We start from the raw sequence: 27,295 nt of genomic DNA on the forward strand, positions 1-27,295 counted from the left end.
ACGGAGCCACTACGTCAAGGGCAGATTTTAGTGAGTGCATAGCACTGTCAACAAACTGATCACTATTATCACTACTGGTCAGTAAGCTCATTTCTGTGAGTTCACAAGATAATGCAGCAAATGCAGGCTGGATCAATTCTTTGTACCGAGCCACAGATTTTTCAGATAATGTCCGTATCAGCTGAATTTTATCTTTTTGAGCAGAGTAGTCATCAATCAAAACCTGAAAAGTAATTAAAAAATGGTCTGAGAGTATGGGGTTCTGAAGGAGAACATTTCGGTCGCTGACCTCTATCCCATATGTTAAAACCAGATCCAGGGTGTGCTTGTGACTATGAGTGGATTCATCAACATTTTGAGTGAAACCGATACTATCTAATACTGCAATAAATGCATTACTCAAACTGTCACCAGAATCATCCACATGGATGTTAAAGTCACCTATTATAAGAATCTTGTTATGAGCCAATACTATATTGCTTAAAAACTCTGAGAACTCAGTTAAAAAGTCAGAGTAAGGACCAGGAGGTCGATACACAATAATTAATCGCACAGCTTTTTGATTCTTCCAATTTGACAAGTAAGCGTTAGCATTAAGCTTTCAAAAGAGTTGAATTTAACATTAGTTTTGGGTTTAAGAAGAAGACTGGAGTGCGATATCACTGCCACACCTCCACCTCGACCTGTTGATCTAGCTGTTTGGAAATTAACATAGGTTTGAGGGGTACATTCATTGAGCCTCACATAGTCATCTTGCTGGAGCCAAGTTTCTGTTAGAGCAAGGAGATCAATGTTATTGTCACCGATAAGGTCATTAACTAACAGAGATTCAGTGGAAATTGCTCTAATGTTTAGTAGACCACATTTTATGTATTTCCTACTGGAAAAGTTATTCTGTCTCGTACAGGTGTTAAGCTTTTTACCCATTGATTTTTTTTTTTAATGCTTTGAGCACTATGGACAGACACAGTCTGTGTTTGCCTAGGTAAACCTCCATGCTTGACTTGTAAAAATCCGGGAGCAGAATTAGTGACAGGCTCAACAAGATCAACAGAGGAGCGTTCTACACGACTGCTCTGCACCCGGGGCTCATAGCTGGTTTGTCAATTTAGCCGATCAGCCATATTGTGAGCTAAAAGGGCTGCACCATCCAAAGTTGGGTGGATGCCGTCCCTGCGGATGAGCCCAGGCTTTCCCCAGAAGGTGCACCAGTTGTTTAGAAAAATAACTCCGTTTTCCTCACTCCATCTAGACAACCAGCGATTGAATGATGAAAGTCAGCTATACATTTCATCATTGACCAAATTAGGCAGGGGACCAGAGAATATTACGGCATCAGACATCGACTTAACCAATTCACACACTGAGGCTACTTGTAATTTGAGCACCTCTGATTGTCTCCACCGGGAATCATTACCGCCTGCGTGAACCACGACTCGACGGAATCTCCTACCTTTCTGTTTTAAAAGCCTAAGGTTCCCCTCGATGTCCCCCACTCTGGCCCCCGGGTAACACCTAACCTTCACCGCTGGCAGCTTCACGTCTAACTATAGAACCGCCAATCACCAGCGTGTCCAATTCAGCCGGTGTGTCGTCGCTGAGGGGAGAGAACCTATTGCAGACGTGAAGCGGTTCTTGGAGTGCTACGTGGCGGTGCTTAGCACTAGCCTTCCTCCGGACTGTCACAAAGCGGTCCTGGTCTTGCCCCGGCTGCTCGGGACATGCTGTGGGGCTAGGCTTGCTAACATTCCTCTCACTGCGGGAGCGGGCTGCGAGCCCTGCCGCTACCTTGCTGTAGCTAGCGCTGCCCTGCCCCTCACATCTGCGCAGCCGCTCCTCTAACTCGGTTACCCTGGCCTCCAGCGCTGTCAATACACTGCACTTCACGCAAATACCCCTATCGTCAAGGGAGGCAGGGTTCTGACTCAACATACGGCACACTGAGCAGGAAAGAAAAGAAGACAGAGGGGAGGACGCCATAGCGGTCCCGGCGGACCAAGCTAGTTAGCACGCTAAGCTAGTTAGCACGCCGGTGGCGCTAACGGCGGAGAAGAAATGTAATTCATGAGAGATCACTGGTCAATCGGGGGCGTAAATAACCCCGATTTTTTGATTGCTTCGTGAATTAACAGTAATAGCAAGAGAGAGACAGCAAGCACCTCAGTCGCTCGCAAGCTTCACCAACACGGAAAACACTCACCGGAAGTGGCGTCAGCCTCCTGCGTGTGGGGTCAATAGCAGTGAGCAGGATGCCCTCCTGGGAGCTCTCCGATCCAAAGATGAGAGTACACAGTTTGTATCACCACTAATTATAATACTGTGTGTAGATAGATTTGGAAGATGGGAGAAAAAGTCATTAAAAAATGTAGGATCATCCCAGTTTGCTTCATAAATACAGGCGAGAATGACTGGAAGAGAATACAATTTTCCAACTACAATGACATAGCACCCGCCTGAGTCAGCAAGGACATTGCATGCAGTGAATTTTATATTCCTGCCAATTATGACAGCCACCCCTCTTGACCTAGAATGAAAATTAGATTAAAACACCTGACCTGTCCATTTTTTCTTATATCGTAACTTATCAGCCAGAAAAATGTGTGTCTCCTGTAAAAATGAAATGTCTACATTAAGCTGTTTCAAGTGGGAAGAGACTTTTCTGAATTTTACTGGATGGTTTCAAGGTGCATTATGCAGTTTGCTCGTTTTATGCGAAACACCGCCCCCTGCAGGCCTTGGGCGTAACTGCAGCTTAGTGAAATACTCGTGTCTGTGGCTTGTGCCCATGTACGTGCACAGAAGAGGGGAACTCCTTCCTCGCTCTTTTAGCAGCGCTCGAGTAAAATTTAAGTTTCTTTTGCCTTGTGGGGTCTGTGCTGGAGTTGTGGCAGTGCTAGAAGCCGGTCTTTTCTTACTTTATGGAAGATCCATCCTCAGTACTGCTCAGTTGTTGCTGCTAAGCATCTGGTGGAGTAATGGCGGACAAAACGAAACTTAAGGATATCAGGCCAGCGGGAGCGTGCATTACGTCATGCTCAGAGCGATTAGTACCCGAATCACTCATATTGCTGTGCCTTCAGTGTCCTGCACAGGAAAATAGGAGCGACTGCGATCTTGCAAAAATAACTCTTGCTGCCCATCAGGCAAAGGTGAGTGTGTGTGGTGTGTGGGTGTGAATAATTGATAATTTAATATTTAAAACTGCGCTATGCTTCTTTAAGGATTTAACATTCCAGGTCACACAATTAACCTGACAACCGCCATATCTTCTCATTATCTGTGTTTAGCATATTTCATACAGCTGGAGTCCTGTTTTGCATATACAACCTGTAGATGCCACATCACCAAAAAGGACAGACATGGTGTTGGTAGAAATGGATGCAGATGCCTGATAAAAAAATAAAAAACTGGAAAACAAAAAAGTACGGAATTTACCCTCCCTCTCACCTACATGAACACAGTGATTTATTAAACCCTACAAAAAAATCTGCATATTTAGTGCTTATAAGTAGGAACACAGTCTGAAAATATTAGAGCTCCCACCCAGCCAATGAAAAAAAAAAAATGTAGAAATTAAATCAATATAAACATAACACAAATCACTGAGATAAAGCTAAATTAGACCAAAAGTAATGCCTGCAAAAGAGGTTGTCCTATTTAATCAAATACCAAGGCATCAGGTCAGTTGAAAAGTGTGATAGAACACCCATACCTGCAAACATATACCAAAAATAACCAGCTCAACGTAAACTGTGTATGGGTTTAAAGAGTCTCAGCCTTACAGTTATTCATCCTGGTCTGTAGCGTAGATGATGGTCTCTTTCACATATTCCATGGCTTCCTGGAGATCGGTAAACTGCTTGTCCTGTCCATTGTACGTGGTTCGAAGTCGAGCTGGAAACAGTAGTCCATAACGAACGCCCTGTCGGTCCCGGAGGAGCCTCCTGACCTCGGCGAATGCAGCCCGAGCTCTGGCCACGCTTGGAGTGTAATCAGGGAAGATGGTGATCAGTGCTCCGTTGAAGCGCAGCGTCCCCCGGCCCCGGTCACGTGTACGGCGCAGCACCTCCAGCAGGAGCCCGAGCTAAACACGACCTACTCCATCGATGTCCAGACTCCGCCCCTGAAACAGCTGCATTAACTGCACCTCAGGTCATCGTGACACTTGTTCCTGAGACAACTGCACCAAGTTTTAAAGACGTTCTGCTGAAGTGTAAGCATACCCACATGTTCCGGAAACACTCGCACACTTGTGTTCCAAACATACTGGGTAATGATGTCAGCCCTCAGTTGGCAGCTGACATCAAAACCAAATTGTCCAATTGTGTATTAAGTCCAGCCTATCTGTCTGGCCAGGCCCAGAAGAACATGGAATAAAAAATCTGTTTTATGAACGATCAGGATCCTTTCAGGGCGAAATACTGCGTGTTTTTCCCTGTAAGGTCCAGCGCTGAATACTACATCTGGCTATGCTTAAATAAATGGTAAATAATTTGAAGTCTGTCGTTTTGGCATTTTTCATACCAGGTATAGAATCAAAGAACCGGGTGGATCCGGTTCTTGATCGAATTGTTCCTTTGACATCAGCTTTGGGAACTATGGGGGACTAGTTTGTTTGGATCCATCCCGACATGACTCCAGCAACACAAACAAATGCAGGTGAACAGGTGAAAAGCTGAAGTGTTTGTTTAAAGGAATGGTGACATTCATCAGATGTGGTTAGAATTTCAAAGTAAAGTGGAGGTTTTGTCTGAAACAAGAGTCTCCTCCACCCGCAGGTCAACTGGTGGAGAAGGAGACTGAAAATGGAACCGAGAGACAAAGTTCCTGCAGACTGTTCCATTATTGTTCTATTAGTGTCAACAGAGTGGAAAATATTTGTCCTTTCACTTGAAAATGTGGAGAATCATTCAGATTGTGATGTGTGTTAAAGGGTGGAAGGGATCAGGAGGAACCAGCTTGGAGAACCGAGAACCTTCACAGCGCCGGCAGTGAAGGATCAGCAAGAGAGGAGCCAGAGCTGCAACAGTAGGATGAAACTTTCTCCTCCTTGGTTGTGTTAAAGCGCCCAGCCTTGAGGTGCAGCTCTGTTTCTGCTGTGTGAGTTGGACATGTTTGTGCAGATGATAGTACAGTGTGCACGTGATGCGACACACATGCATCCACACTGTCAGTTATCTGTGTGGTGTTTTACCAACAAGAACTAAACCCAGAGCTGTTTTATTTACAGCAGAAGTTGGGACTTTATTTAGTTGTCTTCATGCATCCAGCCTTGAGGTGCAGATATTTTTCTATTGGGTTATTTTCAGTGGTTGCAGATGATTGTGCCTATATTAGAACAGTTTGCTGGAGATTTGATGCATGTGTGCACACTTTGGATTGTCTGTGTGGTGTTTGCCAGCAGCAGTGGCATTCAGAGCTAGTTTGTCTACTGGAAAAGTGTGAAATTATTTTTGGTTGTGTTGATGCATCCAGCCTTGAGGTGCAGGTATTATTTGCTGCTGTTACTCTGCAATGTTTGCATATAATTGTGCATAGGAGACACATTTGATTCCATGCTTGAGTAAGTGGACTGCACTTACACTGCACTTCCAAACTGTCAATGACATTGACACACACACACACACACACACACACACACACACACACACACACACACACACACACACACACACACACACACACACACCCCACATCAGTAGTGGATGAGTCGGCCATGCAAGGCCCTGAATCCACCCCCTGGGGGCAGTTTGAGGTTCCGTGGACCAACAAGAAAGTAACTGCAATCTACTGTATGACCTCAAAAGGTAGGACTTTATTTTATTCATCTCCTGCCTGGTTGTGTTCATGCATCCAGCCTTGAGGTGCAGCTGTTTTGTTCTGTTGTTCAATGTTTGTGCAATTTCAATGAGATATGCAGCGAAAAACCATTTTTCAACCATCTTAATATTATCATTTAAGCAAATGTGAAACAGCGCAATGTCCATTCCGTAGCTGTTCCTTCAAAAGCAACAGACAACTAAGTTTTAGTTCTCATAAAAGTTGTAATCATAAGAATTACACACTTAATGATTTGCAAACCAGAGCAAGAGCTGGTTCTGAGTCTGAGGAAAATTATGATGAGCAATCTGATGCTGAAGCAGGGCCATCATCACAATTTAGCTTGAGACCAGCTCAGGTCGATGATACAGTGGATGACGTGGATGATGAGAAGCTGGAGCTCAAGTTGGCATCCCTCTTTTTGTCGATGCAAACTGTGTTGTATGTTTCTGGAGAGGCAGTACAAAAGGTTGTAGAGGATTTGCATAAACTGTTGTCTTTTTCCCGCATCCAAACTCTAAATAGTGTCAAATCTTTTCAAAGAACAATATTATAGTTTGTTTTGTCTCATTGTCCTGTTGAACCCTTGGATTTTTGGAGGCAAGGTTTGCCTAAAAACGCCTATCCATTTTAAATCAACAATATCTCCACTATTATTAGGACAATATGCATAATCTTGGTCTCAATTGATCGCTAAGACGTTACAGAATATAGTTCCAGTGTCAGAAACACTGCGAATTTTAACATGTCTGAGCATATTTTGATAAAGTAGAGGAAAAAAATTAAATTTTTACCCTCGCCTAATTTTTTTTCAGATTCCACATTGGAAAAACACCATGAAAACAATGAAGCAAGCCATAATGATGCCACTGCCTGCATTCAGCAACTCCTTGACGACAACTGTACCAAGTTTAATGAGAATAGCACAAAGCACATAGATTTTATAGGATTCAGTTTGGATGGTACCAGGCGAACCCCCATTTGGCCACTTGGAGACCAACCTGTGCCAAACTATGCTAAATGGGTTTTTATTTCTTTGAAAGGAATCTGACTCTGAAATACTTTTAATTTCCACTACAGGGGTCTGTATATATACAATGCAACCTGTGGTTCTGACATTTAGCCAATATTTTATAAGTTTCTGCACAGTTTTTGTGCAGAAACTTATAATTGTGCACAGTATAAAACACGTTTTTATGAATGACTGAACCATAACATTTAGTTTCCAACTGAAATATATTTATAATAATATAATCAATACAAAAATAGCCAATTATATCACAGGGAAAATAAAAAAAATCCCCTTTGAAATATGTAAACAATAATATATGTAAAATGCACATCAAGAAAAAAACAAAAACAACGTACAATTAGCTGTAGAAAAGCTCAATGAAGATAAATGTGCATGTTTCAGAATTAAAAAATTGCCAAATATATCAGACCCAATCACTAATTGCCATCCGCGTGCATCTCGCTCTGTAGAGCGTACCGGCGCACCTGAGATCCAAGATGGCGGCGGCATTCGTGTGGTTACGCTCGAAGATGTCTCCCAGCTGGATGAAGCCTCAGTCACGTGTAACATATCGTTGGAAAGCTCGCGAGACGTAGAACATCAAAAAATGTGATTTGAGCTCCCAAGGTTAACGACAAGCCCACAAGATGGCAACAAGAGGCAGCATATAAACACTGTGGCGCACAACGCTCTTTCACTATTCTAGATGATTATGACGTTAATTTTGGTCAGAGGAGAGCGTGGATCGATGGAAAATGACCACAAAATGGTAAGGAAATGAAACATGTTGTGTTTGGTGTGAATAGCTTTGAGATTTGGTGAAGAAGTGTGTGAGAAACATGTGATCTGAGGTGTTGGCTGTGAAATGTGAATATCGGTTTTCGGGTTGTTTTGCCGCTGGTCGTCTCAGAGAATATTCTGCCTGGTGTCATCTTAAAGAGCAGCTTTTCTAGTTTTATATGATATCCAATGTGCTGGGGTGGAGCAGACAGACCATGCGTTCTGTAGTATTCTGTGTCGGCAGGTGCGGGTGAGGGGGGCGTGTCAAATTGTTACATCTGGGTTTTAAAGTTGTTATAAAACAGTCGGTCGTCAAAGTGCAGCTGGAGCGTTCAGGTAGTGAGATTAAGGCTTCTTGTTTGAGACACAATTGAAAGAACTCATCCTCACAGCATTTTAGTCACTTTTTACACATGTTGAAGTGGAGCATGAGGTTAGTTTGTGCTGAGTTACATTTTCGAGTTGTATATGGTGCGTTTTAATTCCATCCATCCATCCATCCATTTTCTACCGCTTATCCGGGGCCGGGTCGCGGGGGCAGCAGTCTCAGCAGGGATGCCCAGACTTCCCTGTCCCCAGACACTTCCTCCAGCTCCTCTGGGAGGATCCCGAGGCGTTCCCAGGCCAGCCGAGAGACATAGTCTCTCCAGCGTGTCCTGGGTCTTCCCCGGGGTCTCCTCCCAGTGGGACATACCCGGAACACCTCCCTAGGGAGGCGTCCAGGAGGCATCCTAAACAGATGTCCGAGCCACCTCAGCTGGTTCCTCTCGATGTGGAGGAGTAGCGGCTCTACTCCGAGCTCCTCCCTGGTGACTGAGCTCCTCACCCTATCTCTAAGGGAGCGCTCAGCCACCCTACGGAGGAAGCTCATTTCGGCCGCTTGTATCCGGGATCTTGTCCTTTCGGTCATGACCCAAAGCTCATGACCATAGGTGAGGGTGGGAACGTAGATTGACCGGTAAATCGAGAGCTTCGCCTTTCGGCTCAGCTCCTTCTTCACCACGACGGACCGATACAACGACCGCATCACTGCAGCCGCTGCACCGATCCGCCTGTCAATCTCACGCTCCATCCGTCCCCCACTCGTGAACAAGACCCCAAGATACTTGAACTCCTCCACTTGGGCTAGGGTCTCTCCACCAACCTGGAGGGGGCAAGCCACCTTCCTCCGGTCGAGGACCATGGCCTCGGATTTGGAGGTGCTAATCCTCATCCCTGCCGCTTCACACTCGGCTGCGAACCGCCCCAGTGCATGCTGTAGGTCCGGGTTCGATGAAGCCAACAGGACAACATCATCTGCAAAAAGCAGAGATGAAATCCTGTGGTTCCCGAACCGGACCCCCTCCGGCCCCTGGCTGCACCTAGAAATTCTGTCCATGAAGATTATGAACAGAACCGGTGACAAAGGGCAGCCCTGCCGGAGTCCAACATGCACCGGGAACAGGTCCGACTTACTGCCGGCAATGCGGACCAGACTCCTACTCCGGTCATACAAAGACCGGACGGCCCTTAACAAGGGGCCCCGGACTCCGTATTCCCGGAGCACCCCCCACAAGACACCACGAGGGACACGGTCGAATGCCTTCTCCAAATCCACAAAACACATGTGGACTGGTTGGGCAAACTCCCACGAACCCTCGAGCACCCTATGGAGGGTATAGAGCTGGTCCACTGTTCCACGGCCAGGACGAAAACCGCATTGTTCCTCCTGGATCCGAGGTTCGACTATCGGTCGGATCCTCCTCTCCAGTACCCTGGAATAGACTTTCCCGGGGAGGCTGACGAGTGTAATCCCCCTATAGTTGGAGCACACCCTCCGGTCCCCCTTTTTAAACAGGGGGACCACCACCCCGGTCTGCCAATCCAGAGGCACCGTCCCCGACAGCCACGCGATGTTGCAGAGACGTGTCAACCAAGACAGTCCCTGCACATCCAGAGACTTAAGGTACTCAGGCCGAATCTCGTCCACCCCCGGTGCCTTGCCACCGAGGAGCTTGCCAACCACCTCAGTGACTTCAGCTTGGGTGATGGACGAGTCCACCTCTGAGACCTCAGCCTCTGCTTCCTCCACGGAAGACGTGGCGACGGGATTGAGGAGGTCCTCGAAGTATTCCTTCCACCGTCCAACAATATCCCCAGTTGAGGTCAGCAGCTCCCCACCTCCACTGTAAACAGTGTTGGCGGAGACCTGCTTTCCCCTCCTGAGGCGCCGGACGGTTTGCCAGAATTTCTTCGAGGCCGACCGATAGTCCTCCTCCATGGCCTCCCCGAACTCCTCCCAGACCCGAGTTTTTGCCTCCACAACTGCTCGGGCTGCAGTTCGCTTGGCCTGCTGGTACCCGTCAGCTGCTTCGGGAGTCCCATGAGCCAGCAAGGCTCGATAGGACTCCTTCTTCAGCTTGACGGCAGCCCTTACTTCCGGTGTCCACCACCGGGTTCGGGGGTTGCCGCCACGACAGGCACCGGAGACCTTACGACCACAGCTCCGAGCAGCTGCTTCGACAATGGAGGTGGAGAACATGGTCCACTCGGACTCAATGTCCCCAGCCTCCCTCGGGACATGAGAGAAGCTCTCCCGGAGGTGGGAGTTGAAAGCCATGCTGACAGAGGGTTCCGCCAGACGTTCCCAGCAGACCCTCACAACACGTTTGGGTCTGCCAAGTCTGTCCGGTTTCCTCCTCCGCCAGCGAATCCAACTCACCACCAGGTGGTGATCGGTCGACAGCTCTGCCCCTCTCTTCACCCGAGTGTCCAAAACACGCGGCCGGAGGTCAGATGACACGACAACAAAGTCGATCATCGACCTCCGACCTCGGGTGTCCTGGTGCCAAGTGCACTTATGGACACCCCTGTGCTCGAACATGGTGTTCGTTATGGACAAACTGTGACTAGCACAGAAGTCCAATAACAGAACACCACTCGGGTTCAGATCGGGGAGACCGTGCGATCCAATCACCCCCTTCCAGGTCTCACTGTCGCTGCCCACGTGGGCGTTGAAGTCCCCCAGTAGAACAATGGAGTCCCCAGTCGGAGCACTGTCCAGCACCCCTCCCAGGGACTCCAAGAAGGCCGGGTACTCTGCACTGCTGTTCGGCCCGTAAGCCGAGATAACAGTGAGGCACCTATCCCCGACCCGAAGGCGCAGGGATGCAACCCTCTCGTTCACTGGGGTGAACTCCAACACATGGCGGCTGAGCTGTGGGGCTACAAGCAAACCCACACCAGCCCGCCGCCTCTCACTGCGGGCAACGCCAGAGAAGTGGAGAGTCCAGCCCTTCTCGAGAGGTTGGGTTCCAGAGCCCAGGCTATGTGTGGAGGTGAGCCCGACTATATCTAGCCGGTACCTCTCAACCTCCCTCACAAGCTCGGGCTCCTTCCCCGCCAACGAGGTGACATTCCATGTCCCTAGAGCCAGTCTCTGTGTCCGGGGATCAGGTCGCCGGGCACCCTGCCGTCGGCTGCCACCCAATCCACACTGCACCCGGCCCCTACGGTTCCCTCGGTGGGTGGTGAGCCCACCGGAGGTCAGGCCCACGTCGTCCCTTCGGGCTCCAGGCGCTCGCTTACGAGCCCCAACCCCAGGCCTGGCTCCAGGGTGGGGCCCCGGCTGCGCCATACCGGGCGACGTAACGACCTTTGTTCTTTTTCTTCTCATAGGGGGTTTTGAACTGCTCTCAGTCTGGCCCGTCACCCAGGACCTGTTTGCCATGGGAGACCCTACTAGGGGGCATAAAGCCCCCCGGCAACATAGCTCCTGGGATCATGCGGGCTCTCAAACTCCCCCACCACGTTAAGGTGGCAGTTCTAGGGGGAGTGCGTTTTAATTTTGAAATCCAAACCAAAGTGTCACTGCTTGCTACTTCCTGTCTGACAGAGAGTGAGAAAAACGGATCTTCTGTATCTTCTACACTGTAACTTGGGGCCAGTGCAGCCTGTAAGTTGTTGAAATATGATATAGAGACATTGCACTGACTGTTATGCAGTGTTTTGGAATGTTTGATGTAAGTAACACTTTTAAAAATGTGATTATTTGTAATGTTGTGCATGTATGGGAATCAGAATCAGAAAAGATTTATTGGTCAGGTTTGTCAGCAAACTAGGAATTTGACTTCGGTTCACCACGCTCTCAGCAGGGTACAGAAGGAGATAAATAAAACACAGATAAATAACGAAGGATAAACAGACAAGAAAGATAAAAGTCAAAAGTCAAGTTAAATCAAGTTAAATTAAAGTTAAATACTGAGAAAGATAAATACACAAAGGACAGAGGCATAATACTGACAAGAAATAATAAACAAGTATTTACAATAAAAACAAATCTAAAAAAAACTAGAAACTCGTGAATATATTATGATTATATAGCTAAATAGTGCAAGTGGCAGGTTAAGGAGGAAGTGTAGTGCAACTGTTTTCTGAGACTCAGTCATTTAGAGTTCATCAGGGTCACGGCCTGGGGCAATAAACTGTTCCTGTGTCTGGTGGCTCTGGCCTGCAGAGTTCTGTAACGCCTGCCAGACGGCAGGAGTTTGAAGAGATTTTGAGCAGGGTGTGAAGGGTCAGAGGTCACCAGCCCGGTTCCTGACCCTGGAGTGATACAGGTCCTGGATAGAGGACAGACTGGCCCCTATTGTTCTCTCTGCTGACCTGATTGTTCGTTGTAGCCTGTCCTGTCCTGTTTAGTGGCCGACTCATAAATCGAGGTGCATCGAGGCGCATTCACAGCAATCATATGCTTATCCTAGGGCTGGACAACATTTCGATAGCAATATAAACTATAATTTTTATTCAATAACGGTGATATGAGTTTTAAACAAATTTTCGATATAGTGCATTACAGTATGCGTTTCAAAATTATTAACTGCTGTTCACGGCGCCGCTGATTCAAGCCAAACAGAAAGCGCCGCAAGAGAGTGATCAGTACTCGGCAGCATACCACAGCTGGCTGTCCTCAGCTCAGGCTACAAGCTAAGCTCCACTGCAGTGAGTTTGAGCTCCAAAATGAGAACTCGTGATGTAAACGCGGCTGAACAAGCTTCCAAAAGCTAATTTGTGGCCATGAAATAATAAATTGTGCCCACGAAATAGTAATTCATGGCCACGAATTAGGCATATCATTCACTGAGCAGTCCAGTAAAGTTAGCAGCATATTGACAGATGTGGACTTTCGGTCTCAATAACTCTTTAACAAAACGTCAGTAACACACAAAGGAGCCTCCATCCCGTCGCTGTGAGCTGGACGACAGGCTGCAAGCTAATTTTTATTAAGAGTATCTGTCTATCAAGCGTCAGAAGCAATATTGATTTCTATGAGCAGCCATAGTGCTGCGGGGTTCAGGGACCGTCTACAATTTACAAGACGCTGCAACAGTGAAGACAAACACCACAAAAAAAAAACCTATAAAGACCTATATCGTGATAACATTTTTGGCCATATGGTCCAGCCCTAGCTTATCCACAGTTCCAATGAACTACTGTTTCAAAATGAAAAAGTCCAGGAAACATTTGATTTGTCTCACAAAAAATGAACTAGTGCAAGAAATATATTTGTCTCATATAAATGAAAAGTGCGAGAAACATTTGATTTGTCTTACAGGCAGACATGGTCTGGTTATCAGTGAAACAGAACAAATCACAGTTCAAAGTATTTTTTTGAAAATAATGAGGCAGCATACGACAGAACAGACAAAACAGAACTTATACCAACCTTTAAGTAAAACTGATTCTCATCCTAGGAAACCCTCCCTCATGGCAAGACAAAGTTTCCTCCTCATTGCAGAAGGACCCCACATGAGGTGTTTGTTCACACGACACAAGAGGAGCTTCTCAAAGTTTGCATCCGAGAGATGGTTTCTTTTTGGTCGGAAAATGTCTTTTCCTACACTAAAGAGTCGTTCACAAGCTGCACTAGCTGGGAATCCTGTGTTGTACTCCAAGAAGATCTCCTTCATAGTTGGAAGGTTTTGGAACACATCAACAAGCTTGGTTTCAGTTGATTTTAAGTTGACATCCACTTCATCCACGACTCTCGGTGCTCTCAGCGTTGGGAAGTATGCTGCCACTGCATTGACATCTTCAGTTTGTTCCTCATCATCATCCGCTGTCATGCCATTATCTGGGTCCTGAGATTGACGCCGCTTTACTTCTGCCTTCAGGTGGGACACAATGCCAGTCTTCTTTGTGGTTGGGATATAGGCCAATCTGAACACAGGATGAACTGCGGAGGCCATCAGCAACCTGGCATCTTCAAAAATGGAATCAAACCTCCGCTGTACCCCACTGATGATGGAATGTAAGAGTGGGTTGCAGTGATTGAGGAGGGTGTCATTCTTCAGTTTCTCCATATTCTGGAGGATTGTGATGGTTGGCACCAGCACTCCGGAGTAGGCCAGTCCATCAGACTGCAGCACATCAAGGGCGTCAGCTAGGGGGGCCATAACCTGAAAAGGACATAGACTTAATCGTAAAACAATAGTAGTGCAGTAGTAGTTGCAGTGTAACCTCCCCTTTTCTCCCTAATATCCTGGGAGAAAAAAATACCTACACTTGTAAGCTCACTGAGGTGAATGTAGCAAATATATGAATCAACTACAGCAGCTGAACACAAGTTAAGGTAAGATAGGAACAGCCCACAGAATTTCAACTTGTTTTGTATAATCAGTTTTAGACAAATTTCAGACAAATGTAGTTATTCAGACAAATTTAGACAGTTATTCATCAAGAGTTGATTTGAGTTAAAGTGTGGGACAGAGATGTCATGCACAAATAATATCACTGGCCCATACTCAACTCAAATGAATTACTGAAAAATTGTTAACATTTCTTTCTTTTTTAGAATACTAGCTTTCAACCTGTGGTACACATAGGTTGAAAGGTAGTATGCAATATATCAAAATAAAGATATTTTCTTACCTTTACATACTCCTTTATGAAGGACAGTTCTGTCGCTTTGAACCGTGGAACCTGCAGCTTCTCACAGATTTCCTGGAGCTCTTGTTCATTTTTCAGGATACAGGTATTCAGTCTCTTCATAGCATTGTAAGTGGAGTTCACCTTGTTACAACAGGAACTACCAGCTGGCATCCCAGCTTGTTTTTGATGATATATGAAGCTTGCGTGCTTCTGTTGCTTGTTCCATAGCGACTGGCACTTGGCGATTGTTGATCTTGAAATCCTTTGAAATGGCTGTGACTCCTTCAAAGCATCTCAATGTCTGTTGTGGCAACCAGATTGAGGGTGTGACAGGCACATCGTTGATGAGGTGGGAGACTGTATTCAGCTTCTGTTGCATCCAATAGTTCTGTGATTTCTAGGAAGACTTGGCCTTCATCCTCCTCCTCCTCCTCCTCCTCCTCCTCCTCCTCCTCCTCCGCTTCTTCTTCTTTGTCTTCTCCTTCTGGAATCATTTCTTTCTGGGCTTCTGCAAAGATACTGAAAACCTTCTCAAAATTTGAACCATTATCTGTAGTTGTGATGCGCACCTTGTCTTTTATGTAGAATTCTCTGTGCACATCCTCCAACATCTCATCCAAAACATCATGTGTGTGGCGCCCCACCATCCTGCGACAAGCTAATGCACCAGAGCAGGTCTTTAAGGTGTCTTGGTTGATCCAGTGGACGGTCACTCCAGGGAAGCTTTTGTTGTTTGCAGACATGCGTAGGAGTGGGAGATATGGCAAAAATGTCATATCGCGATTTTTAAAAATTAATATCACGATCACAATTTTATCACAATTCTTTTTTATATTGATTTTTCTAGACTAATTTGCAAGTTTGACCATTTTTCCCCCCAATGTTAAACATATAAAACGTATAAAATGTATTTAAACATGTAAAACCCTAAAAGGAAAAAAAAGACAATTTAAGCTAAAGAAACTGGCTTTAATTTAAATAGTACAGGTTTTTTTCTAATCAAAATGTGCAATGAACGCAAACATAAAAAGTAATGAACAGCAATAGAGTGCACTTTTGTAGCACAAAAAATAAACACCAAATAGATTATTAAAAAGGGTCAATAAAAATGCAAACTTAGCTGGTTACCACTTAAAGGACAACAATTTAGAACAAAAACAATTTAACTATCTATAACCTGAGTGAATAATACAGCTGCTTGAGAACAATTTTTTGTTCAGAGATCTAAGCTTTTATCTCCTTTTAAAAATGAGGTTAAAGATAATGAACAATAAAGTACACTTTTCTAACACAAAAAACTAAACATATCAAATCACTTTTTAGCACAGTTTTAATGGGATAAAGTTTTAATAGTTGCGCTATATGACCACTAGAGGGCTCTGTCTCCATTGAAATGCAGCCCCTCATCATCCATTAAATCAAAGACGTTCCACTAGTGATCAGACTAAAGGTTCGTTTCAGCTGTTAGCTTGATGGTATGTTCACTAAGTGTCTTTTCACATTTCTGTGATTTGTTGTATATAAAATCCCTCATGCTAGTTTGTGAACTGCTAGCGGTAGCTCGCTAGCTAGCATTAGCATCGGTGCTAGCTTCAGCGTCTCTCCCTCCAGCTTGTCGGGGTGTTTCTATGGCGGCTGATCTCTCGTAGATCCCGTACTGCTGCTGTAAACCAGCTCTGCCTGACACAGCCTCCACCCAGCCTCCACCCAGCCTCCACCCAGCCTCCACCCAGCCTCCACCCAGCAGCAGCTCCAGTCAGAAAAGCTCCACAGCGCTCCGATCCTTGTTAGCTTTGCGTCCCCGAACGCAGCGCTGGCTGTGGCTGCGTTTTTTTTTTTCGTTTCTTTTTAATCATCGTTAATGATGCTCTGCATGTATCTGTTATGTATGTGGATAACTGCACTAGAGGGAAAATTTAGTTGATATTATCCAAAGCTTTCAGGTAACATCATCACTCCAAAAAATATTATATATAGGTGAAAAAACAACGAGGAGAACGTGCCCTATAGACGATTTAACGATCTTTCTGATTTATGAGATCGTCCCGACGTTATAATCCTTAACGATCTTATATCGTCATATCGCACACCCCCAGACATGCGTCTGCTGTGGTGCACACGTTTCTGTTTGGCCAACGTCTCAGACATTGTGCTTTTCATTGAGACATAACTAACATCAAGTTTTCTTCCCAAAGATCTTCTTGACTGCAATTCCTTAGTCATTTCGAACAGCATACTTACTTTTTTTGTGAGGACGAGCTGTTGTTTATCCAGAGGTGAGTCGGGGAAGGTTTTCAGGACGGACACAATGGAGGTGGATGGTATTTTTGTTCCCCCTCATCAAACTCATCAAATACACAATCCAACAACCCCAAAACACTTTGGTGGACACGTTATAATCCGCACATTCACTACGCTGTGGAATATTAATGCAAAATTACCAGATTGAGTTGTTTATGCGAAGATTGCTAAGACGGAACTACTTACTAAATATGGCGTCTGGGCGTAGTGACTTCAAAAGAAAAAGTAGTTCCCAGTATTTGCTTCAGTGCCGTAATGCTACAATATTATTTGTTGGTGTTCCACAGCGTAGTGAATGTGTGGATTATAACGTGTCCACCAAAGTGTTTTGGGGTTGTTGGATTGCGTATTTGATGAGTTTGACGAGGGGGAACAAAAATACCATCCACTTCCATTGTGTCCGTCCCGAAAACCTTCCCCGACTCACCTCTGAATAAACAACAGCTCGCCCTCACAAAAAAATAAGTATGCTGTTCGAAATGACTAAGGAATTGCGCTAAATGGGCCATTTTGCCAAAATGTTGAAGTATCGCTTTAAGGATTAACTTGTCAAAATGACCTTGGGACATTGTGGGGGCATCTTAACTCCTGAAATACTGTGCTACACTGCCTTGTTCCTCATTCCAGGCAGCTCTCCTCTTCCTTGCATTCTCACGTTCCGTTTCGAGCAAGGCAGCTTTAGTTGGGTGTATCCTCTGCAAAACAAATCCATATATTTAACTCTGACCTGGATAATGCAGCTACTTTCCTTTTCATCAACTCACCTTAATGTGCGTCAGCAGGTTTGTATTTGAAGTCTTTGATGTTGAGAGCGGTTTGTTTTTTGGTTTACACAGTAAACACTTGAAGACGTAGGTTTTATCATTTGTTTGTTCTCGTCATAAATTTGTCGAGATACGGCCATGGAGAAGAATTGTTGTTGACCTCTCCTTGGGCGTTATCTTCTTCATTACTGCTTTCTGCCTCTGCCATCCTCTGCCTTTATCCGGTGGTTCTTCTGTCCCTTTTGCTTGTTTTGTCTTCACTCGTCATTTCACACGTGAGTTTGGTATGGGTGTAGGACTCTGCTTCCTGGTTGGAGTGGATGACCCGCCTTATCTTGCCTCTGATTGGGTAACCTTACCTAACTGTGAGTCGTCATATGCAAACCAACCAGTCACCGTAGATTTTTTTTCCCCCCCACACACAAAACTTTATTCAGCCGACTTCTTCTGGACACTCGACACGACAGTAACGTGTAGCTTCCGTCGCTGCTGGCTCTAAAAATAGCTTCGTTACAGAAAGAGCTACTTGACTCAAATGCAGCGGCGCTACAGACAAATGTAACTAAAGCTACTAGCTCCGCTACTTGTTGCGCGCTACTGCCCATCACTGCTAATGACCTTAGTCTGTACACTGGGTGTTGCTGGAGCACAAAGCTTTTCTGAGACAAGCTGGAACATGGACTTATGGGTAAGCATATACTCGTCGGCTAGTACAGAAGCTGAGTACAGAGATGAAACTTTCTGTTCATTGTGGTACACCACAATGAATTAACTCATGAAGTGAATCAAAATCAGTCACCTTACAGGCATTGCGCCATTTACCAAAGAGGATTCCCTTTTCCCGTGCGAACTCAACATAAGTTTGAGCTGGGGCTTTTCTGTGCTTCCTAAAGTTTTGTCGATAGGCCTCGATCTCCATCCTCCTGGGCCTGACGACTCTCAGTCCGATCCTGGGCTTCCACCTGGAGTCGTGCCAGTTTGACCTTCACTCTATCCTCACCCAGAGAGCTTGCATTCGCTGGGGAGAGAGGATCAATACGGTGAAGGCCGTAACAGTTGAGCTGTAACCCAAAGAAATGTAGTGTGATTGATCTTTAGTGTCAGCATACTCTTTTAATGCATACGTGATCTGCATATACTATTCAGATTGATACTTTTGTTTTTTAGGCATTATTTACCCTCTAAACTACTTTATGCACATTTTCAGTTTAAATCTCTGGAGCCTTGGTAACATGAGCCATTTAAGGAGCCATAAACAGCTGTAATGCTCTGTTTTCCTCCCCCTGCATGGACCTTTGTGTGGTGAAGAGCAAGGGACGGTCCCTCAACTCATTCCAGAGCTGTGCCTGTCCTCTAATGGCCGCCCTAGGGGGTTGACACACACACACACACACACACACACACACACACACACACACACACACACACACACACACACACACACACACACACACACACACACACACACAGAGTATTTACCTGAGTTTGTCCTGTCGGCTAGATGCTATTCAGCTTTCCCACTTGTGTCACTTATCAGGCAGTAAAGGTTGAATCTCCAGAAGCAGACAGAGGGGAAAAAAAATGACTGCATGAGAATAAAAGTGAAGGCAGAAATGTGGGAAATATCACATGATATTTATTCGAAAGAAGTACTGAGCCAGAGAAAAATATTCAACTCAGCTCAGGAGCCTGTAGCTCTGTGGAGTCCACAGCAACATGCAGAGTGAATAATACGCAAAATATAATGCTGTCAAGCACTGCTCGATATCCTGACAAGCTGAAATTCACTGAAGATGTTGATACACCGGGTTGACTTATGTGTTATTGCAGAATCCGCAGTCATAGCTACAGAATGAGCCCAAATCAGATGGCAGGTTGGTTCTGCAATTATTCTCTGCCTCACTGAATTCCATCGTTAAATTCCTCTCCGAGTGAGCCACAGCTAATTAAAAAGAAACCCGTGGGAGCAGTTGGCCGGAGACTCCACCTGGAGGAGGCCTTCCCACAAAAGATGTGCAGCATCAGCTGCTGCAGGGAAACACAGATTAGTCTATCCGACTGATTTCAAGTTGACTGCAGGCCATGAAGGCTTCACCTACACAGTGACATTTCGAGTGAAATTATATGTACCGTATTGGCCCGAATATAAGACGATGTTTTTTTCCAGAAATTGCATCCTCAAAAGTGGGGTCGTGTTATAATCGCGGACTTACGGTAGATGGTCAATACCCATCCGCGCCGCTAGATGGAGCCAAAGTATCACTGACCAGAGAGCGAGTGGAGCGATGGAATGAGATCAAATGATCTGATGAAAAATGGCGGATCATCTGGAACAAAGGGGCTGAACGCTGGACAACTGAGCAAACAACAGAGGAGAAGTTATGATACCAACTTTAAACTGATGGTGATCAACGCAGCAGAGTCATCAAACTACTGCCAAGCCGCCAGGAGATCTGGTGGAGCAGAGCCTCGTTCTTATTGGAGAGCACAGAAAAAACACTACAGATGCTAACGCTATGAGAAAAGCTTTCCGTGGTCCTGAGAGACGCTTCAGAGAGACTGATAGAAGGGTGAGTGAATACGTCTCTGAAAGACGGAAAGACGGAATGTCCACCACCAGAGCCTGATTCAGCTGAAGGCACTGGGAAGTTATTTACATCATTTATGCAGTTTTGACCCCTTGAGGTTCTTACTTGTTGCTTATTGTTTCTTATTTTGAGAAAGAGAATATATTTTTTATTCAATACTGTAGTAATTTTTTTTCATTTTATATCTCGTGAAATGTTATCCCAGTTGTGAGTTTTTGAGCTTATAATAATTGTATAATAAAAAGTTGTTTCATGAGTGACCTTATTGTCTTCAGCATTTTTTTTTTTTTTCACAAAATGATCTTTGAAAAATAGAGGTCGTCTTATAATCGCAGTCGTCTTATATTCGGGCCAATACGGTACGGTGGAAATGCTTTAAAAACAATGTGCATTTCCACAGCAATTTCAGAAATGCTGAAAACTGTGTACTTCTCATGTTGGGTCACTAGGAGGTGCTGGTGTTTGTTTTTGCAATGAAACCACACAAACATACAGGCAGAGAACGATGCTCTATAAACACAACTATAAGACCAATGAGAGGAGTCCTCTGGAGTCCACCACTGCTGTTATTGTTGATCTAATTGCAATAATGCAGAATGACTTTGATTTGTGGCTGTTGTGCAAATGTGCAGTATGAGCTTTTCAGAAAGGTTGCGTTTTCCACAGAGATTGAGCCTGAGCATTTTCACTAAGTTACATTTTCCCCATTTCCCTTTGGATGGAGTTAGTGTTTTCAGAAGGTTTCACCTTTCTGAAACAGTTTTTCGTGACTCTGAGCTGGGTAGTGTACATGGACACCCAGAAAACAATGAAAGTTGCCCATTTGCACTTGAACCTTGTATCTGGTTCCTAAATAGCAGGTTAAGGTCAGATGAGGGTTGGAGTCTTCAAGAAGACAGGAGCTGAAACACCTCGGCCATCTGCTGAGGATGAGGCACGAAATGACCGATCCCAATGTGGCTGAATTTTTGGCTGCATGAAACCTTTTGCTTCCGCTCCACAGGACCATGACCTCTGCTGCCACGGCCTTAAACTTCCTTATTCAGCACGTCTGGGCTCTTCTTCTTGTCTTTCTGCCTGGAAAGCCCCATCCCAAGTGTCACGACAGCCACTACTGACACCCTGTGGCATAAAGTGACATAACATTTGATCGTCACATGAAGCTCTTTACAACCAAAAAAATGCATAAATAATTATCATCATTATAAAAGTTGTATGGTTCAAGATGTGTGGCAAAAAGTAATGGCTTGTAGAACTTTTTTTTTTCAGTTTTACTCATACTTTAGAACAGGGGTGGGGAATCCTGGTCCTGGAGGGCCGCAAACCTGCATGTTTTCCATGTCTCCCTGCTTCAACACACCTGAATCGAATCAAGATTCATGGCCAAGTCCAGCAGAAAGCCAGATAACGAGCCTCATTGCAATCAGCTGTGTTGAAGCAGGGAGACATGGAAAACATGCAGGGCTGCGGCCCTCCAGGACCAGGGTTCCCCACCCCTGCTTTAGAACATTGTGGTCTGGTTTTTTTTTTTTTTTTTTTTGACCTTCTCTGTTTGCTCTTGTGGATGTGATAACTGTGTTGTATTTGATCTTTAGAAATAACATTGAGTGGAATTCTAGTTGTGTGACACATGGGAGATATCACCTACCTCATTAATGATCTGAAATGAAACCCGCTTGTTCTTCTTCTTTGGGTTCTGGTGTTCCTCATCCTCTTCCTGAAAAGTACCGCTGCAACAAGTGATGCAACATATTATTCAGCAACATATTGCATATTGCATTACCAATTACATAACCACTTGTAAGCTATTAATTTTTCATAGTAAGCTACCCAATTAGTTTTATGTAATGTGTAATTGATTTGAGTTGCCTCACTCCATGTGTAATATAAAATCCTATTTGCCTTCAGCCTTTATTTAATGCCGGTACTTACTGTGGCTTCCAGAAAGTAATTTAACATTTTATTTCCAGCAGCATCACTGCCCTGAAATCCTCCATTGTCTCTTCTTTTTCTCCTTTAAAGCCCAGCTCTAAGCAGAATTAGCCTGTCCACGCCATCATTTATCCTTCCAGTTTTATACACTGTCTTCTTCTGTCTGGCTTCTTGTGGCAAATTCTCCCTGCTGGCAACAGTCCCCCCTCCCACGATCAACCTCCTGCAGTTCAGCTTTACACCTGAGGACTATTCAATATTTTAGCAGATTTACATTGGTGCATTTACATCAGTGTTTTTCCTGGAGGTTAAAGTGTCAGACTCAGACAGCTCCATTAATCACTGCATGAAAAGAGGGATTTTCACCAGGAAACAGCACCGTAAATGGTCATGACGTTTCAAGTTAACAGCTATAAATGGGGACTTGCAGTCAACACCGAAAACTGCTGGAATATCGGTGTGAATGGCTGCTGTCTCAGCCCCCGGGACGGGGCAGACCTTCCAGAGACAATGAAAATGCTGTGATCTGCGGTTGCACCCGCGGAGCCCGCGGATAACCGCGGATCGGGCGGATGACGTGTCGAAAAATTGAGATTTTAATTACATTTGGGCGGGTTGCGGTTGAAGCACTCAAATTAAAAAGCAACATTTTAATAAAAACAAAACACTATTCTGCGGATGGCGGGCGGGTTCACTTTTAAAAATTGATAAAAAAATATGGAAACTCCTGCAATGATATGTCTACAATTAGTGTAAAAACAGTGTCTGAAAAGTCCTTCCACAGTGGAAATTTAGAAAACCTCATCTTTTGTTTACCATGGATGGAGGAGGAGACAGAATTTCATCTCAATATGAAACAGAAGCATCACCTGTGTGACCTTTGACCTGTGTTTACAGCCTGACTGCTGTCATGAAGATGTGTAGAGTGAAAGGTGTGTTTGTTTTTATGTTTGACCAAACACTTTTGGATTTATTGCATTTCCATTCACAGCCGCTCTATCATGTCAAGAAACGGAGTGGTGACCCACTGGCTGCTGGGAAAACTGAAAATGAGCCAGTTCTCCTGGAGGAATGGTCTGAGAACTTCAGAATGTGGTGATCTCCGCTTCTGTCCCTTCTGGAGTTCGTTCTAGTATTTCTCATTCATTGAGTCTTTTTGTATTTCATGATTTCATGAGTACAATTCAGTCTCAATTCCTGAATGTGCGTGTCTTAGCGTCTGTGGACCAGTTCACAGAAAACCTCCCAGTGTAGCAAATCAAACGCACCTCTGAAACGCACATACAGAGTCCCTGCTGAGTGAATTCCCTGGTCTTTAGCTCAGCGGCTTGTTGTCTGAGCTGCTCTGTGTCGTTAAAACTTAATGAAATAACAGGAAGCCACTTCCTCTCCTCCTGAGCGTGGACACTCATCTGGGACAGCCTGGCCGACTTGTTCCAGCCAGTCCCGCCACAGACCGAGGCTGGACGGGAGGAGCAGCGGCTCCAGGAGCCCAGGCTCCGGTGAGCTAACCTCTGAGAACCGGACCCTGGAAAGTGAATTTAACAGCTTCTTCAGCGTCACAAAGCGACACTTACTCCCAGCACTGGGGTCAGTATAAAATTCCGTTTGAAGGATATTTAAAGCTGGTGTCCGGAGTTTCCGTTCGTTTCCAATGTATGTATCATTTTTTTAACAGAGCTTAAATGTGTTAGTCTAGTTCGATACTATAATATTAGCATAAAGCAATATAAAAAATGTATTTATGAGCCCCGCCTTCGTCTCATAGACCCCCATGTTATCCGAAAAAGCGCCACTCAGCGTCAGCCAATAGATTTCGAGCTTCCGCCTTGTCGTGCTGTTAATCAACAAGTGGAGCAGCCAGAGAGCACGGCCGCTCGCCCAGCAGAGGAGAGTTAGCTCTGCAGCAGCCGCCACGCTCACCTCGGATATATCCACTGTCTGCTGAACATCCACCGCAAACAGCTGAACATGGAGGATGCTGTAGGACTCTGAGGCTCTCATTTTCACCCGACAGATAATGCGCGTGCACAATTACAGGGGCGTGGCTTGGTCGCTCATGAAAGCAGAGGGAGGGCAGAACCTCGAGATGTTGGATTAAAAAAAAAACTCTCTCTTTCAAAACTCTGGACACGAGCTTTAAGTGAATTTTAGCAGAATGCAGTGATCTCCTGTCGTCCTCCGTCTGTGTTGTTAAAAATGACTTTATATTCTTTCAGGACGGTTCGCAGACTGCACCACTCTGCAGAAGACACGCTATGAGCAGGAGCAAAGGTGAGACTGTTGTATCTGTTACTTTGGAACTTTTTAAATGCCTTAAACAACTCTACAGTTATTCCTCTGCATGTGAAATGGATGTTGTGATTTATTGTGGCTGCACGTCCACGTTTGGAGGATGTGGATAGATACACATACAATGTACCAGAGCTTCTTTGCAACTGCAAAATTCCTCCTTCGTGTGCTTGGTGCACTGACATCAGTAAACTCCGTCCTGCAGTCACTAACTGTTGATCTGTGCACTGCATGTGAGGTTGTGACAGCTTCACTGGGCGCATTGAAGAAGCTGAGAAGTGATTCCCTCTGGGAGGAGCATTTCTCGCAGTGTGAAAGTACCAGTCCACCTAAAAGGAGGACAGTTAGCTCACAGCTTGATGGTACCATCATCTCATCGTCATTAGGACATGGGGGAGCTGATATTCAAACTAGTCACTCTAACCTGACCTTTACAAGGGCAATTCTCAACATTCTGGACAGAGCAATTGTTGAGATGGAGACGAGATTCTCTCAAAAGAATGATGACTTAATGAAAGCCACATCCTGTCTCCTGCCTAAGACAACAGCTCTCCTGGACCCCCGCCTCCTGAAGCCACTTCAGGTGCCTGCATGCACAGAGCAAAGTGGCATGAGCCTGCAAAATGGAATTGTAGTTGCAAGACCAACGTTAATGGATAAACTGCCAGCTGATGTGAACCTCTCTGAAGCTTGCAAATGCATTCAGCAGTACAAAGAGGCATTTATTTCCCATCTTGCACAGATTGTATGTCACTGCACTAATCACTGGTGTGTCTTCAGCTGCAAGTGAAAGCCCTTTTTCAACACTGACTCGCATTCTCACTCCTTTCAGAAGAACAGTGCTGCATTCACGGAAGAGGGATTTAGTCATTTCAGCACATGAGAAAGAATTTACAAGGAATCTTGACATGGATGGATTTGTGACAGAATTTACCAAGAGCAGCCGCCGACTTGTCCTGTAGATGGTATCTGGGACAATATAGATACCTTTAACCTAACCTGTTGCTTTATTACCTGCACATTTCATTGTGTTCTAAGTCAATATTTGCTTGTTTTGTTACCTTCTCTGTCACCTAAAAAAAAAAAAAAAAACAAAAAAAAACAATCAACTGCAAGTTCATAATGTATTTTTTTATTATTATTATGGATGTGTTCTAAGTTATACGGAGCTCTGGACATGACGTGGTAAAAAAAAATTTAATTGTGGCCACAAAATAAATCTTCTTCTTTTTTTTTTTTAATTAAAAGTATTAAAAGACAAATACCACAAAAAAAAGTAAAGGGAGTCACTGAAGTGTGACCATAATCACTACAACCTTCACTTGTCTCCTGTCATAGTAGAAAAACACTTTGTTAGATGTATTTTTTTTTTTTTTATATATAGTTTGATTGTTGAGGCAGATTCCATTCATCTGCTGTACACCACAGTGAAGTTATTGGAAAGAAAATTACTCATGAAAATTCATAAAAATGATGTGAAAATCTTTTTTGGTCAAACTAAATGCTTTCATATGATCAGCAGTAGCTCCTTTGATACTTGGGCAGAGTTTCATTTCTCTGTTGTACATTATAGTGAAGTTATTGAAAATAATTACTTGTTAAAATACAGAAAAATAAAAAAAATGCTTATTTTGGCTACAGTGAAGCTATTTGAATTTCATTATTCACAAAATTCATTCAAACTTGATTTTTATCTTTTTGAATATCAGTGTTTTTCAATCTGATAGGAGACAAATGAAGGTTGTAGTGATTATGGTGACACTGCAGTGAATCCCATTGGTGGTATTACGTGTTTTTTTGGGGGTTTTTTTGGTGTTTGTCTTCACTGTTGCAGCGTCTTGTAAATTGTAGACGGTCCCTTAAACCCCGCAGCACCACCGGCTGCTTAAAGAAATCAATATTGTTTCTGCTGCTTGATAGACAGATACTTTTAATAAAAATGAGCTTGTAGCATGTCGTCCAGCTCACAGCCATGGGATGCAGGCACCCTTTGTGTGTTACTGACGTTTTGTTAAAGCGTTATTGAGACCGAGAGTCCGTATCTGTCAATATGCTGCTAACTTCACTGGACTGTTCAGGATATGAATGATATAACTAATTCGTGGCCACAAATTAGTAATTTGTGCGCATGATTTAGTATTTTGTGGCCACGGTTTTATTTTATTTTTACCATGTCATGTCCCGGGCTCCGTAAAGTTACCTTTGTTTGTGTCATTACCTCCTCTTTCACCTTAAAAAAAAAAAACAAAACTTAATGACCTGCATGTTAGGATTGGGATTAGTAATTTAATTGACAGACAAAATAAAACATGTTTTAAGGTGCAGTAGCCCTATGCTGGATTTTGAGCTACTTGAGCATTATAGCACTTTTCTTTTTGGACATTGTTGTCAAAAGGTTGTTGGTGAACGCCGAGCCTTTCTGACATTAAAATGCAAAAACACATCTCTACTTAGAATGTTACTGTATGAATGGGACCTCAGTGGAGCGAGGCCGCCGTACAGCTTTCAGAGAAAACAGGAGAGTGAACATTCTGAGTTTTGGATGATATTTTGAGACCTAAAGATTTGGTTTTTAGAGGGTTTTGGGATCTGGAGGTAATAAACAGAAGACTGAATGAGTTCAGTGACGGGTCTTGGCTGAATGAATGGATGAGTAGAGGAGCAGAAAGAATGGCAGAATACAGTGAAGTGATGAATGGATGAAACAAGGACTGAGAGAGGAGGACGTAGCAGGAAGACAAATGGATTAATCAAGCAATGGGAGGATAAGGAATGGTAGTGAGGGATGTACTGTACCTGACAAAAATAAAACAAGATATGCAGAGTGAGGATAAAGGATGTTTTGAGTGATGAGGAGTGAAGGAGCAGCAGATAAATGAATGAAACGAGTGATGATA

Source organism: Salarias fasciatus, chromosome 2 (genome assembly GCF_902148845.1).
Source record: "Salarias fasciatus chromosome 2, fSalaFa1.1, whole genome shotgun sequence".
In the NCBI taxonomy this organism is placed as follows: domain Eukaryota; kingdom Metazoa; phylum Chordata; class Actinopteri; order Blenniiformes; family Blenniidae; genus Salarias; species Salarias fasciatus.